This window comes from Triturus cristatus, chromosome 11 (genome assembly GCF_964204655.1).
Source record: "Triturus cristatus chromosome 11, aTriCri1.1, whole genome shotgun sequence".
Taxonomy (NCBI): domain Eukaryota; kingdom Metazoa; phylum Chordata; class Amphibia; order Caudata; family Salamandridae; genus Triturus; species Triturus cristatus.
In genome coordinates this window covers 368144392-368159516 of record NC_140594.1, presented here as the reverse complement: position 1 = coordinate 368159516, position 15125 = coordinate 368144392, and the positions used below count along the sequence as shown (strand labels likewise).

The 15125-nt window shown below is 45.2% G+C and overlaps 1 protein-coding gene across 1 annotated transcript in view; it reads right to left on the bottom strand.

Annotated features, from left to right (window-relative positions):
• KCNIP3 (potassium voltage-gated channel interacting protein 3) overlaps positions 1-15125 on the bottom strand; it is a 592826-nt gene that overhangs the window by 522089 nt on the left and 55612 nt on the right. The window lies entirely within an intron of this gene.

The following is a 15125-nucleotide window of genomic DNA, read 5'->3' as shown; positions in this document are numbered from 1 at the left end:
TCCGTATGGTGGAACACATTTTCACCCGATTCTCCTGTATACTCAACCAAACATCATTCTAGACCATGTCGATGGGTAACTCGAGTCATAATAGCTTCTCACCTTGGTGGACTTTCAATATCATCCATCCTGGTTAGGGATATACGTGCATTGAAATGCATGTGATCTCATTAAATTACGTCAGAGATTAATGTTAGATGTTCCTCTATATCCCTCAGGGACGTTCATAAATTTATTTATTCCTGTTGCTATCCGAACAACTCAACCTTTAGTGAGCACATGAATAGAGTGATCGCAGGGACAATGCTCTACTATTTGGGCTCAATATGACATTCTTCTCTTATTCTTTAACCACAAAGTTCACTAATATCAACTTTCATTTCTTCCCGTCAGTCCAGATAGTGTGCGACTCACAGAAGTAGCCTTCATACATCATGGTTTTGTATTTATTCTGTGTTCCCAATATAGGAAATAGCATATCCAAAATCTCGAAATATGCTACATGAGCTAAACTAGTCCCTTCCAGGATTAAAGTTAGATATTTTCTACATTGGACACAAACGATAACTTTTGCTGCATTTATTTTTACAAGCTAAAATGTTTGATGCTAAATAATGTTTTGTGTCTTTTATAGATGTCTGGAATGAGGAGTTTGTGATACGGTCACTTTTGCCTCCTTATATTATGATAGCCAAAGAAATCTCGGGGTATATTGCATTGCCATTGTTGCTAGAAAGTCTACCAGAAGCGGTTTAATTAAACACGTGGCCACAACACACAGTTGTCTCAGCCCATTTGATACCATTTTAAGTTATGTTAAAGAACCTATTCAAATGATTTTAAATGTGTGCCCATCGATTCCTACTTGGTACTTTACGGAAGCTGAGTAACCCTTGGTCAATTCCTAGACAATCTAATCTACACCATGAATGACTCCAGTACATACAAACAAAGCGTCAACAAAGTGAACACAACAAGTATTTGTCAGGCGTGGTCGTCCACAGACTGTGAAAGTCCATCTTGAACCCAATTCGGGTTAGCCCTCCGTTCCTCCCCTAGTTGAAAACGCCCCAGAGACAGTCATGCTCGAGGTTCACCCTCCACCCTCACTCTCAAGTTGCACTGATAGGTCAGTGTCCTCAGAATTCCTTGTGCTCTCTGGCGCCCCCAGGGGCCGGAAGCATGTACTCCAGCTGGGTGGCAAGGGTGACCAAATCTCAGTAGATGCAAGTCAGAGTAGGAAAGCCACATTCACCAGCAGAGACTGGTCAACAAAAAAGGTAGAGATGCAGGACTTAACCGTCCCGGTCAGGCACAGGCTCATCTCCACCCCATAAAGAGTATAGGTAATGCAGGGCTTTAAATGAGAAGCAAAAAAGGGGGGCGGGTCTATAAAAGGGGACATTGCCTATATTTTAAGGGTGTTGCCTAAACATGTAAACTACATTTTTGTGATCTCTACTACATTGTGCCACCCGACCGGTGTTGTGAGGCAGCAGTAAGTAAACGTGAAATATAAACAGGAGCTAAAATCACAAACACAGAATACTTTACCGTATTTACATTAATTGATCATAAATCAATCAGTGGTATTTACCAGTAGAGTTAAGGACATGAAAAAAGGGCCCAATAGGGACCCATTTCAAAGTCTGTTTTTAATTACTAACGGCTCTGAAACCCTGAGGGACCCGACCCACTTAAAGCACGGAGGTAATAATTATGTTGTTGAGTACCTTTCCCCGACAGATTATTTATATCATGCAATAAACTTCTTTAACAACACTGCAACAGCAGGCAGAGTACCACAACTCAGTTAGCAACCCAGCATTCTGCCTGAATGTACAGTTAATCTCACAAGGCCCTTCATATCCAGCCCCTTTTATCTGGATTTTAATGAAAGGCGTGAAACGATAATTCTCAGTTAAATTGGAAATGTTTTGCATAGGAAGGGGGGTGCGGGCCGCCCCGGGTGTCATCACTGAGGGGGGGGTGACAAAATGGCAAAAATATGTGTTTTAAACACACATTTAGCCATTTTGTCAAGCCGGGGGTGACAAGAAATTTTCCGCACCGGGTACCACCTGACCTTGCTACGCCAAAAATAGTCCTCAAACTCTACTACCACCACGGTTGTTGCCTTTACTTCTACTGCGTGCCTGCTAATGCTGTCAGTACTACTTTCCTCTGGAGTACGAGAGTACTGCCATTCATACTGCGATTACTATTTGCATTGCTATTAATACTCCTACCAATGTACTCTTACTAGTAGTAGAACGACACATACTGCTATTTCTTCTGCTGCTACTGGTCTATATCTATTACTATTGTACCACTACTCCAGGGTCGACTACTGGTACTGGTGAATTAACACTTACTCCTATTGCTCGTACTATATTGGCACTACTATTATGACTACTGCTAGTAACACTGCTAGTACTACCAGTAGTAGTACTGCTATCAGAATTCTACAAATATAGTCTAAATTACTATTAGTACAGCTACTAGTATTACTAATACTACACTTATTTCTGAGAGTATAAATACTTACTGGCAGGCATACTGCTATGAATATTTCCTAAACTAAACTAGTCCAGCTACTAGTACTACTAATGCGACACTTATTGCTGATAGTACTGGTAGTAGTACTGCTGCAAGTTTTGCTCCAAGTATTTCCTTAACTAGTACATCTACTACTACTAATGCTCTACTTGTTACTGATATTACTGGCAGTACCAATACTTCCATCACTGGCAAGACTACTATGTTGAGTACATCTACCCGTACTACGAACAGCACTTCTAACAGTAAGTCTAAAACTACATTTGCCTGTTTTGTCCATCCCACCGTGTCATTATGCACCATGTTGTCATTTTACTCACTTGTTTTTCATAAAGGCTGTAAAAGGGTAACTTTTGCGGAGCAGTTCAATTCATAATATATAATATAGTCTTAAAAATGTCACTCTATTCCAAGCGTACCCAGTGAGTTTGAACAAGGAGCTGACCCAAGATGGTTGCTTGTGGGCAAAGACACAGGTCAGATAACAGTTTGAGGAGAGCTGACAGTGCTTAATTTGAGCCAGTGTTTGCCGGTACTCAGCACCGGCATTTAACTAACACTGGCACTTTATTTTGACAGTCCACCATATGGTGGCGATGTGTGATTTATTTTTTATTTTTTTAAAGACCAGTAGAGCTTTTCACAGTTACATATACTAAAAAAAAACTACCGCAAACTAGCGTGCCTAATCGATTTTTACAACTCAAAGTGGCTTGAAATATTGCAAAATGGCACACTTGTATCAGTGTGATGGTTAGAAGTAAGCACAGGAACTGGCATTTGGTAGACTTCGCAAGGACAGTGGATGGTATGAGAAATAAGTTGCACCCTAAAACTTTTTTTTGTTAACAAATTAACCACTTGGAGAGCGACTTTGGACGAGTAGCTTGCCTGGATTTATTCTAAAACAAAGGAGGCCAAGGGCAGGCCTGCCCCATGGGCTCTTGTGTTGAAGGCGTGGAGGGAAGAGCTCCTGTGTCTGGTAACATTACATGGAGGGCAGTGAGCACACCACCAGCGAAGCGTGCATAGAGTAGGCATCGCTTCCAGCCACATCCTTTCAGAAGGCGGTAATCCGATGTGACAGGACAAGTGCAGAGCCTTGTTCTGGTGACGAGGAGCAAGGCTGAGTTTATTTCTGATTGGTAACTAGATTCCCCTTGGGAGAAAAAAGGTTAATATTTTAACAGGCTGCCTTTATGAATATTTCAAGGCTGTCTGTCTAGAAGGGGATTTGTTCAACTCCACTTCTATGCTGTCCAGAAGTATTTTGGGTAAAGGACACAGGCGCCAAGCAGTGCGGGGCACTGGAAGTTGGGTCCCTGCAATATCTCAGCTCAGGTGCCCAACATTTGCAGGGGCATTGAGTGAACTGAAGGGGATGGGAGCAGAGAGGCGGAGAGCAGTGTCCAAAATCCAGAGAGGCAAAGTGAGCAGAAAAGGTGAGGGAGGAAAGGTGGCAGTGAAAGTGCAGAGATTGTGGAAAGTACCAGCACTTCTCGGGAGCAAACAGGCAGAGAGAGGATAGGGAACAATGTGTGAGCATAAGGTGCAAGGAGAAGGGGGGCAATGTGTGAGCAGAAGGGGCAATGTGTGAGCAGCAGGAGCAAGGAGAAGAGAGGGCAATGTGTGAGCAGAAGGGGCAAGGAAAAGAGGGCAATGTGTGAGCAGAAGGGGCAAGGAGAAGAGGAGGCAATGTGTGAGCAGAAGGGGCAAGGAGAAGAGGGGGCAATGTGTGAGCAGAAGGGGCAAGGAGAGAAGAGGGGCAATGTGAGAGCAGAAGGGGCAAGGAGATGAGGGGGCAATGTGAGAGCAGAAGGGGCAAGGAGAAGAGGGCGCAATGTGAGAACGGAAGGGGCAAGGAGAAGAGGGGCATTGTGTGGGCAGAAAGGGGGGGGAGCAGGAGAGTTGAGGGCAGTGCATTCGCTGAGTGGGCAGTGTGTGAACATAAGGGTCAGGGAAGGAAGGTAATGAGTGCAGAGGGCACAGTGAACAGAAAATGTAGTGTGTAATTGCAGAGTGTGAACAGAAGGAGCAGATTGCAAGGGGTAAGGGTGTAAATAGAAGGGGCAGTGAGCGTGCAGAGGCTGCAAGCAGCAGAGAGGGCAGTGTATTAGAGGGAGCAGAGAGTACAGTGTGAGGGAAGACAGGGCAGGGAGAAAAGAAGTCATGGTGAGAGCAGACAGGGCAGCGTGTGAGCAGAAGTGGCAGAAAGAAGAGAGGGCAGTGTGGGTGCCCGAGAGATGAAGGGTAGTGTGGTTTTATATTACGTGATTACCCCCAAAGGTGTCCTGACACTAAGTGGGTTGAAGAATGCAGCAGACCAGTGGAGAAAGGAGTTAGAAAAGGAGTTAGAAAAGCCAGGCTTTGAGTGTCATGTGGAAACCAGTGGCTAGGTGTGGTTTGAAGGTCCAGAGGCAGGGAGTTCCAAAGGGAGTTCCAAAGGGAGTTCCAAAGTTAAGCCAAGAGGTGGGAGAAAGCCCAGCCTTCTGATCTGTTTTTCCGCTTAGGGCAGTAGGAGGGCAACGGTCTTGGAAGAAGAGGAGCAGCGATGGAAGATAAAGCTAGACCATGGTTTTCAGGTGAGTTGGGCCAGATATGTAAATGGCTCTGTGCTTTAGGCACAGTGCTTTAAAGATGAGAAGTTTTTTAAATGGAAGCGAGTGGAGGTCTTTTACGTGGAAAGAGAGACATGGAGGCGGTGGGTATTTCCTGAAATAGGAAGCATTTTGCAATAAAATTAGGTCCAATCTTACAATGGATACAATTGCATATCTTTCATTCGTGGATATACTCTGCAATAGACTTCCAACTGTCAATCTTTTACGTTTATATTCAGTGCTTGGTCAACTGGTCCAGACCCAACCAATAATTTGGTGAACCTGGCTCTCTTTACCCTTCACACCTGGGCTGGACTGAGAACAGCAACTAGCCTTGGCAGATTGCTGCTCGATCGGCCCTGTGAGTGCCGGAAGAGAATCACTGCTCCCGCTTTTCTTACAGGACTCCAATATTGCACCACAGCTGCAAAACCAGCCCAATGACAAATCCGGCCCCCTCCCCTCCGGCCCACTGGGGAAACACCCAGTGCACGCTATGGCCAGTCCAGCCCTGCTTCACACCTAGGGGCACTTCCCTCTTTGTCGAGTGGACCTGGTATATAAACTCCTCAGGTTCTCCAGGGTAGGCAGTGTGTCCATGTTAATCGTCCACAGTGGTTTCTGTGTCAACAGAAATCTCAGAGCTAGGTGAAAGACAAGGTTGGACTTTAAACCAAAATTAGCCCTACATAAATGTTCAAACCAGCCCCACACTGTGGGAGGCAACAACTAGAACGGGTCCGTGGGGTCATGTCTGGGTCATGGCAGCCCATCTTACCGTGAAAGCATCCCCCTAACCTGCAGCCGGCCAGGAAAATGCCAGAGAGACCGAATAGTCAGGCCAGCCAAGGTGGGGTATGATTAGGCAAACCACTCCGGTGCAATGGAATAGAATCTCATATGTAGATTCAGGGGCGCAGTTCAGTCCTTTCTCGCGAATCTGTGTAGTGCACGGTCAGATGGATTTGCAGAAAAGTACTCCATTAGAAGCAGAAAGACTTCACGTGATGGATACAAGGAGGTGGGTACAGAACCAACAAAAGTAGCACACATGCAATTTGAACTTTTTGTAGAGATGGCATCGGGTTTAATAAGCATTACCAAAGCCAATAGGAGTGACAATGGTTTACCACACCTCATTAACACAAAGCAATTTAAAGAATGGATAATCAGGTGTCAGTTTTTTTCGGTACACAACAGGTTCACCGTGGGTTGCAGCAGTGTGCAACTGCTTCTCACACACAGACTAGGCACAAAGTATATCTGCAGCAAGCATCTTACACACAATAACATACCCATTATTATGAGGACCGGCATTGACCGTAATGAAGTGTGTAATTACTATTCTAACGGCACATGTGCTTTGATAGTAGGGTAGGTTATAAAGAGGACCGAGGCAAATCTACCTTCGCTTTTAGTTTTTTGATACACTTGCTCAAAAGTACCTAAGCACACATTGGGGACCGGTCCTCACAAAGATAGTGCTTGCCTGGGTCTGACCAGGGTAACCCCCACTATGAGGACCAAACCAGTCCCCACAGCGTGGGAGAGAGAAACAGACACAGACAGACAGACACCCCCCACTCCCCCGAGGGTACTTAGAGGTCATATGGAATCCTATGGACGCACCCAGACATGCAGACAGATGCAGCTTTTAGCTGCACCCGCCTGCAGCGGGATCTCTGCCCCCCATTCTGATGCAGCCTGGGATGCCGCCTTCACAATGATAAGTGGGCCAGCGCCTTCAAACAGTCAGTCTCACTTACACTAGTGCCCTGCCCCCAGGGCACGCACAAGCTGGCAGAAGCACTAGGGACAACACATTTATCGCGATAAGGTGCACTGGCCTGTACCCGAAACACCAGGATAAAGGGGCACCCCAATGCAGAGCTGGACAGTATACGCCCCATCTGTAAAATGGGCCCAGGAGTGTTGGGGGAAAGAAGACTTGCAAAGGACTAGTTAGCGGATATGCGTAACAGTGATAATGACAGGATGGATGGATGTGCGAAAATACATACTGTATGCAATTGCTGTGCCTTACGGTAAATTAAGTGAGAGATACTAAGAGACTTGGTTTGTGGAACCCGATGAATCTCTTGAATCTCCCATAATTCATACTATTTATTTTTCCCCTGCACTTTCAGCACAATATGAACACTTGCACAACATACTATCATTATCATTGAAGTCAGGGTTAGGAGGGCTGGATCCAGGCCAGTTTTATAGGCAAAGCACAGAATATATAAGTGATTTCCATTCACTTTTTTACTGTACGTAACTGTATCTTGTGTTGATATCCTGAAAATCTAAAGTAGATGAGGCACTCTTGGACCTATGCTGGACAGACTGCATGATAGAAAAAAAGGTAGGTAAAAAGTAGAAATATAAAATCAAGGCTAATGTATGTTAATAAAAAATTCCAAAAATGTAGAAATAAAAGCCACATTTGTACTATTACATTTGTGAATAGTGCATGTGCACTTTAACTCTTAACGTAGCCTTACACATTACTCGCTCATTAACCCTAACCTATTTCACTTACACCACATTGTCTCTAACCCATTACCCGGTAGTACTCTCTACCCACTTAGTACCACCTTTCATGCCATCCTTATACCACACTTTCTTACATCTTCACACACAACATCCCTCATTCTACCTCTAACCAACACACTCCCTATAGTTAACCTAACTATAATCTGACCCTCACCACATCTGTAACTCTTACCACAATCCTAGCCGAAAGATATACCCTAACTCATACACCTTACCATAAGTCATCCCTCACTTTAGCCCCTAATAACCCTTAATATAAACTTCTCCCCAAACCCATCTCTAAATCATTCATTTTTTCATGGCTCTTTTTTTGACTTAGTATAGTCCGCTTTTTTAAGTATATTGTTTGTGCTTTTTTTCTCTTTCATTTTTTTTTTTTTTTTTTTTTAACGAAGCCTCTTGAATTATGCCATATCCCAATGAAGCAATTTGTGTTCAGTTTTATATAGTGCAAACTGAACTCGTAGGTATGTGAGCCCTTTACATGAGCACCACTTACATTACACAAGGACACATACATGTTCAAATTAATTTTAGGCACTGGGAGATTAAGTGGTTTGCCCAGAATCACAGGATGTTAAGCAGACGCCGAGAGTCGAACCTGGTTCCCCAGTGCTGAAGACGGCAGCTCTGGCCGCAGCCATATCTTCTCACAATTAGAAAAATACCTGGAGACAGCTTCGATGCCTCTACATTGTTGACTTTCCTTGTGGGCAGCGGCGGCTCCTCCGCTATGGCGGAGGAGCGTCGTCTCCCCCTGCCAGCCTCAAAACTTGTAAAATAAAATGACAATAACCGGTTTTATTATCGTTTTAGTTTTCAGGTTCTAGGTGTCGGCGAGTCTTGGGGGTGGGGCCATCGTGGGGGCAGTGCAGTCACATGAGGGAGTGGTGGGCACTGCACTCAGTGCGCTTTTGGCCAGCCCTCTTAGGACAGCCAAACTGACATGCACACTGAGCGGTCTCCATCTCAGATGATTTAGAGACATAACACACGGGTTACAAATGTCCTTGGGAGTGCAAAATAACAGCCCTCAGGCCAATCCTAATGCTGCTTTCAAACATGAGAGCAGCGTCATGATTGGCCACAGGGTACACTGGGAGCCTGTGTGCTGCAGCGGGGACACGGACCAGAAGAGCGTCAGGCATGTTTTTCCCCCTATTTTTGAAAAATGTTTTATTGGTTCTCCCCACACCTGTCCTACGTCAACCCCCACCCCGCCAATCCTCCCGCAGACCAGCCAGTACTGCTTGTGGGGTGAAGCAATAGTTATAAGTTAAAAAGTGATAACACTACGATTGAGGGTTGACCTCTCATTGAAAAGAATCAAGTGATTTTAACTTGAATAAAGTCAAATATTTTAAGGCACCCAATGCCGCACTGCTTCAAAAGGTGCATGCTTTAAGAAAACAGAAATGTTAACCTGACACAACCAATTGTATTGGAAGGCATTGTAATTTTTAAAGCAAACACAAGTAGATGATGGACAGGGCGCTGAAGCTTTTCACCACCAGTCACAGATCCGGGTTGACTCCACCATCGTCCTTATGCTCACTTAGGCACTCCAGTTCAGACCCCGCTATATGCAATTCATTCTTTACCCTGTGCCTCATGGGAACAGTGCAGCCCGAACTGCCAAGCCAGGTCTACCCTGAACCGGAAACAAGCATCACTGTGCCACTTGATTCAAGCTATCCTGGCTGATGAGGGGCGATACCCGAAACCGGTCCTAGGATCTGGACTGTTCCCATGAGGCACAGGGTCAAGACTGATTTGCATATGGCAAGGTCTAAACTGGGGTGGCATGGTGAGCAAAAGAATGATGGATTTAACCCAGATCTCTTGACTGGGGGGTGAATGTTTTGATTTGTTCTGCATTCAGTCTATCAATTGTGCATCTTTTGTTGTAATTTTTAATCCAATTGTAGGTAAGATTTTAAATAACACTAATTAATATACACCTATAATGAGGACATCCAACAGATACAAAAAACAACCAATTGCAGGACAACAAATAGCCTCTTTAATAAACACAAGAGGCATTTAATTTAATTATGTGTTTATAGAGCTGCAAGATGTTTCATGGTGCCCACTTTTCCCTGCTATAAACCATGGGGTAATGCACATGTGGAGATTGAGGCAGCAGACGGTTTTGATGACAGCGCTTCTTTTGTAATGGTTACACGGGCTTATGTACGCTGGTGGGTGTTTGGTTATGTGCCAAAGTACTGCGCTTTCGTCGGATGGGTTTGTATATCATAATATAGAGAACAAAAATATTGTCCAATATAAATATTGTGGCCTAAATATACATAACAAAAGTATCACTCCATTGGGTGTAGATTTTCTATTATTAACTTCAATGAGCGACATTTTGGAACCTGTCTGACTGCAATGGTGCACCTTCCTTTAGTGTGTCCAAGGCCTCCTCCTCCTTACACTCAGTGTAAAAGGAAACAACTGCCACTTGTTATGATTTAGTTCTACTTCCATTTCATTATTAATTTTCTATGAACATTGCTTTAGTGAACATTGTTGACGCCGGAATAAAAAACAAAAAAAACAGACATGTGGTTCACATCTACTCTGGCATGGGCAATCTTACATTCTGCTAATGCTCATTCTCATACCTGGCAGACTTATATGATCAGTTATGTTGCTAAGTTAGTGTATCTTCCATTAATTAAGGAAAAAAAATAGAGCAGGTTAGTAGTATGCGCATTTCTACCTGTCGTAGATTGAGTAGTGAGCACCGTACGTGGTCTGGTGATGCTGCACACTACTTGATCCACAGCCAGGTAAAATGAATAACACACTAACTCAGAAAATCTACACTTACCAAAATATACTTTCCATAGCAATATGTACAGTAGTTGATATCCTGCTCTCAATATTGTTGAAAGTCTATAATTAGCACTCAATATTGTGACATACATCTGATAGGAGATACTCCGATTTTGGTGGGTGGCCAACCATTTCAAGGGAAGGTGATTATATTGATTTGTTAGAAATTGGGTTTCTGGTTGGATAGGGTATGCACCTCAGCCAAGCAGAACCCATCACTCTAGTTAGGGCAAGTCAGTTTCTCATCAAAGATAACCTGTGCTCACCCTCTGGTAGCTTGATGCAGAGCAGGCAGGCTTATCATAAGAGGCAATGTGTAAAGTGTTTGTGCAACACACTCACGCAGCAACACAATGAATGCACCACAAGAGAGATTTCACACAGGAGTATATAAAAATCTATATTACATTGTGCATAAAACAAGACCAAAATGTCATGAATCAAATACTGTGCACCCTATGCAGTCACTCAGACAGTGGTGGCCAGGAGGGATCGGGGTGGGGGGAGGTAAAGAAAAAGAAAATTAAACGTACCTCCTCGCTGCGCCTCTCCTCCACTGTCCTTCCGCTCCGGCCAGGACAGGAGGCACACCCAGGCTCCCCTACGCCAATCACAACGCTGCAATGTAGCCTTGTGATTAGTCGGATCACCATGGTTCGGCGCTCAGACGGGGCCCGGGCATGTTATCCACCCAGGCTGTAATGCAGACTGGGTGGAGAATAAACAAAGTGTGCATGACTGTTTGGTTGGGCCGAGACTGACAGCCAAACATTGATGAGCCCTAACAGAGTGCCCACCACTCCTTCCCCTGCTCCTCTGTCAGCAGCCTAGCCCTGCTCCACCCACAAAGGTGCCGCAGCAGGAACAAATAAGATGATAATATTGAGTTATGATTATTTTATTTTTTCTTTATTTACACTGCTAAAAAGCAGTGGGGCGATACTCATCCGCTTTAGTGGAGGAGTCGCCACGTAGTCAGATAGTACTCGTCATCCTGAACAAGGCAAGACCAAAAACGACATACATCAGGAATAGTTTACAAGTAGTGCAGCATATTTAGAGGCAGTGACCTATATGGCAAGAAAAACAAATTAATCACAGTAGGAAAGCATAGGGCACAGGAACACCTGTGCTCCTACTAGCAGTGTTACAGTAATTTCTATGTGCTTCCACGAGAAGGCTCAATACGGAGGGCATAGAAGCACCTGCGTGCCCACTATATGCGGTACGGTAATTTCTTCCACTACAGGACGTGTACCTTTTGTTGTACCATGCACAGTACAGCCAAGGAATGCCCCCAAAAGCAACAAACTTTCTCAGGTTGGGGCCAGAGCCATGCCCCCTAAGGTCAGTCCAATTGGGAGGTGGACAAAAGTTTGTAGGTGCGCAAGAGACCTTGCTCGTTACCTCACTTTTGTTTAGTACAATCCAGCTCCTCGTGAGCGCGTGGTACAGCTGTCTCAACACTCTCAGGGAGCATGCAGGAGACCTATCTCTGTCCCTTGCTTCTGCTCCCTGACTCCGCTGCCCCATAGAGTGTGCTGTGCAGACACAGGTGGACAGTACGTTTTGAAAAAAAAACAAGCATTTGCAATGCAATAGGTCTCGCATTTATAAGAGTTTGAGCTATTGGCATTGTAAAATTACAATGCCTTTTATTTATGTTTTGGTTTTAAAACAAATAAAAGGCATTGTCATTTACAATGTCAGTAGCATAAACTCGCATAAAAGCAGTGTGCAGTGTGCAGCAGTGTGCGGCGTGCAGCAGTGTGTGGCGTGCAGCAGTGTGCGGCGTGCAGCAGTGTGCGGCGTGCAGCAGTGTTTCGTGTAGCAGTGTGTGGCGTGCAGTTTATCTAAAACACCCCAGCCGTAACACGGTTCCTGCTGATTGCTCATTTACCCATAATGCATGCTGTCATAGCAAAATCTGACAAACGACAGGGAAAGCCCAGGTTATTTTTTTTACGCTGTCTGCCGAGCCCCTCACCTCAGATTATACATTTATTAGGGCAATCACAGAGGTCTGGGTACTTAATATTGTTTTCACCAAATATGAAAATGATCTACTCGCCCATTCTTTAGTTCCTCCTAGGGCAAGCCATTCGTCATCTGCTCCCGATGAGTGACTGCTTCATTACCGCGATAATTTATGAGACGCAGGAAGAGAAGCGCTGCACCTCGAAACTGAGAGCTTTCACGCAGATTAAAATAGAATAATTTCGCAAGGGCAATTTTTATTTCTGGAGCCGTGTAATTTTATTTTTAAAGGACATTTTTATTTTCAATATATTTTTTTGTGAAACTCTTTTTGCGTTGGACAAGCATGTGAAAGAAAAGCGGTGGTTCCTCTATTCCTCATTTAAAGTTAAGCTGTCAACAAAAATTCGCGAAAATCTACTACTCTCTGCCCGGCTTCTGAATCACGTCAACTCTTGTTGTGGTTAAATATTTCTCATTCTGGAACGGAAAATCTAGAATATTCCAACCATACCACAACATAGGTTTCATTTGTTGTCTTCTGATCGCAGTCAAGGAGCAGACAGTGACATAAAATGCAGAGTTTACTGCTAAATCAACAGATTTAGGTCTGTGGAACTAACATATTTTTTTCACAGCTCATAGGTCTGACAAATGCCGTTTTCACATTTCGGGATCTTCCAGTGTTATGGTGTTGGGGAAAATGTACCTGGTTTGTGTCAAGATTTTATAGCTCCTCCACCGCGCCAGTAATAATATTATTGCTGCATGACGTGTCATGCCCCGGCGCTGGAGTAGCCCTCTTTTAATTGCACAAATGTAAACTTTCGAAAAACTGCATGTGCGGTTTTATAGTGTGGGTCCCGAGCACGCGGCTACAGCGAGAAAAGCAGCGCCGGGATTAAAGGATATGTAAACATAATTTAAGAGACACAGGTGCGGGTCAGTCGCCTTAAGAGACGTTATTGCCAAATCCCTTGAGCCATGTGGCTTGCAGGTGAGACAAACTGCCCTGCTGCCCGCGCGCCTGTCTTGAATGATACCTCCAGCAAGGCCTGGTGACTGGAAACCGCTCAGGCTTGAAATTAACGTCCGCAGGGAGGAAAAAAAAATCTCTTTCTTCCCCTCCAGACAACAGCGGCTTATGTCTTCAGGGGCTAAAAAAGATTTAAAACGAGATGACAAAAAAGGGTTCTTGAGAGATAGTGGGAGAAGAAATGCCGTGGAGCCCTGATGTTCTTTGTAGAAAGTTATAAACTAACTTAACAGCAGTGGCTTCTGGCAAAGCCCACACACAGACACGCGCGGTGCGCTTGGGTTAAAGCACGGCTGTGAGGCACGCGATGATTCACTCTAGATATCTACAATAGAGGAAATGGCCGTGATGTACTGATTTGACAGGATGTGTCTGCTAATTACGCGAGTCTTAGCAATATCATCGGCCGCTTGATCCTTGCACTGGTGGGCATTTCCTAAATCCCCAGAGTCCAAGGCAAAGGAGAGCAGCAGTCTTGGCAAGGAGGCCCGGACTCGGTTCAGAATGACAACATTTTTCCTGTAAAGGATGACTCCGGTCACAAACGCATCTTCCCGTCTGCCGAACGTGAAATATTAGCTGCGCACGCGTCACTCACTCGGCTGCACATACCAAGGTTTCAACCACTAATGTGCGCGAAAGTGAAAATAATGGAGCAGAGCATCAAAGGGCTGGGTGAGAAGGGAGGGGGGAATGCAAGGGTCAAAGCGGCGAAAGTGAAAGTAATCGAGCAGAGCATCAAAGGGCTGGGTGAGAAGGGAGGGGGGAATGCAATGAGCAGAGGAGCAGCTGTGCACGTGCATGTGATCGTGCACTCAATGTTTAGGCCAGCCAAAAGACTGTGGGTAGCACTTTGAAAATCCCACATATAAAATGTCTCTTCGAGCCTTTGGCTCACGAGACCTAAAAAGGGACTGGGGTTTCCCCTGGTCACCCGTCACTCCTGAGTGTCGCTGGGAGGGGGGGGGAGGTGGGTGCGGGGGAGGGAGACTATTGCAGGGATACCGGTGGACCTCTGGGTTCGGCCCGCCTCTTCAGATCACAGCCTCACCTAGCTGCTCTCGCACGATATGGCTCTGGGGACGGAGCACCACAGCAAGGACATCAGACAAGACTGTGTTCCCTGGTTGCTGTTGTGACAGTCTCTGAAGAGGTGGCTCCTCGTGTTAGCCCTTCGTGCTTGCGTGGCAAGAGCACGGTCATGGAACACGCCCGGGAATTTGAAAGAGGGTGATCTTCATTGCTGCGTGCTGGGTTTAGAAAGCGAATCCGGTCATCAGAACCCGCCCTTTAAAACTCTTTGGCACATGGGGTAAATCAGGCCAACAGCCCCTTGTCAATGCTGCAGCCCCAGCATCACCACCCAGGTCAATCAGTCCCGGTAAAAGCACCGGTGCTCTTCCCGGCACACGGGAAATCAGGCAATACAAGGCGATGTGCTTGCAGAATGAGCGCAGGTTGATTTAAAAGTTTTTTAGTTGCCAAACCCAGAGTCCTGCAGCAATCAAACTGGTACAGAATCTTTTTTGGCCCCAAGACTCAGAGAACAG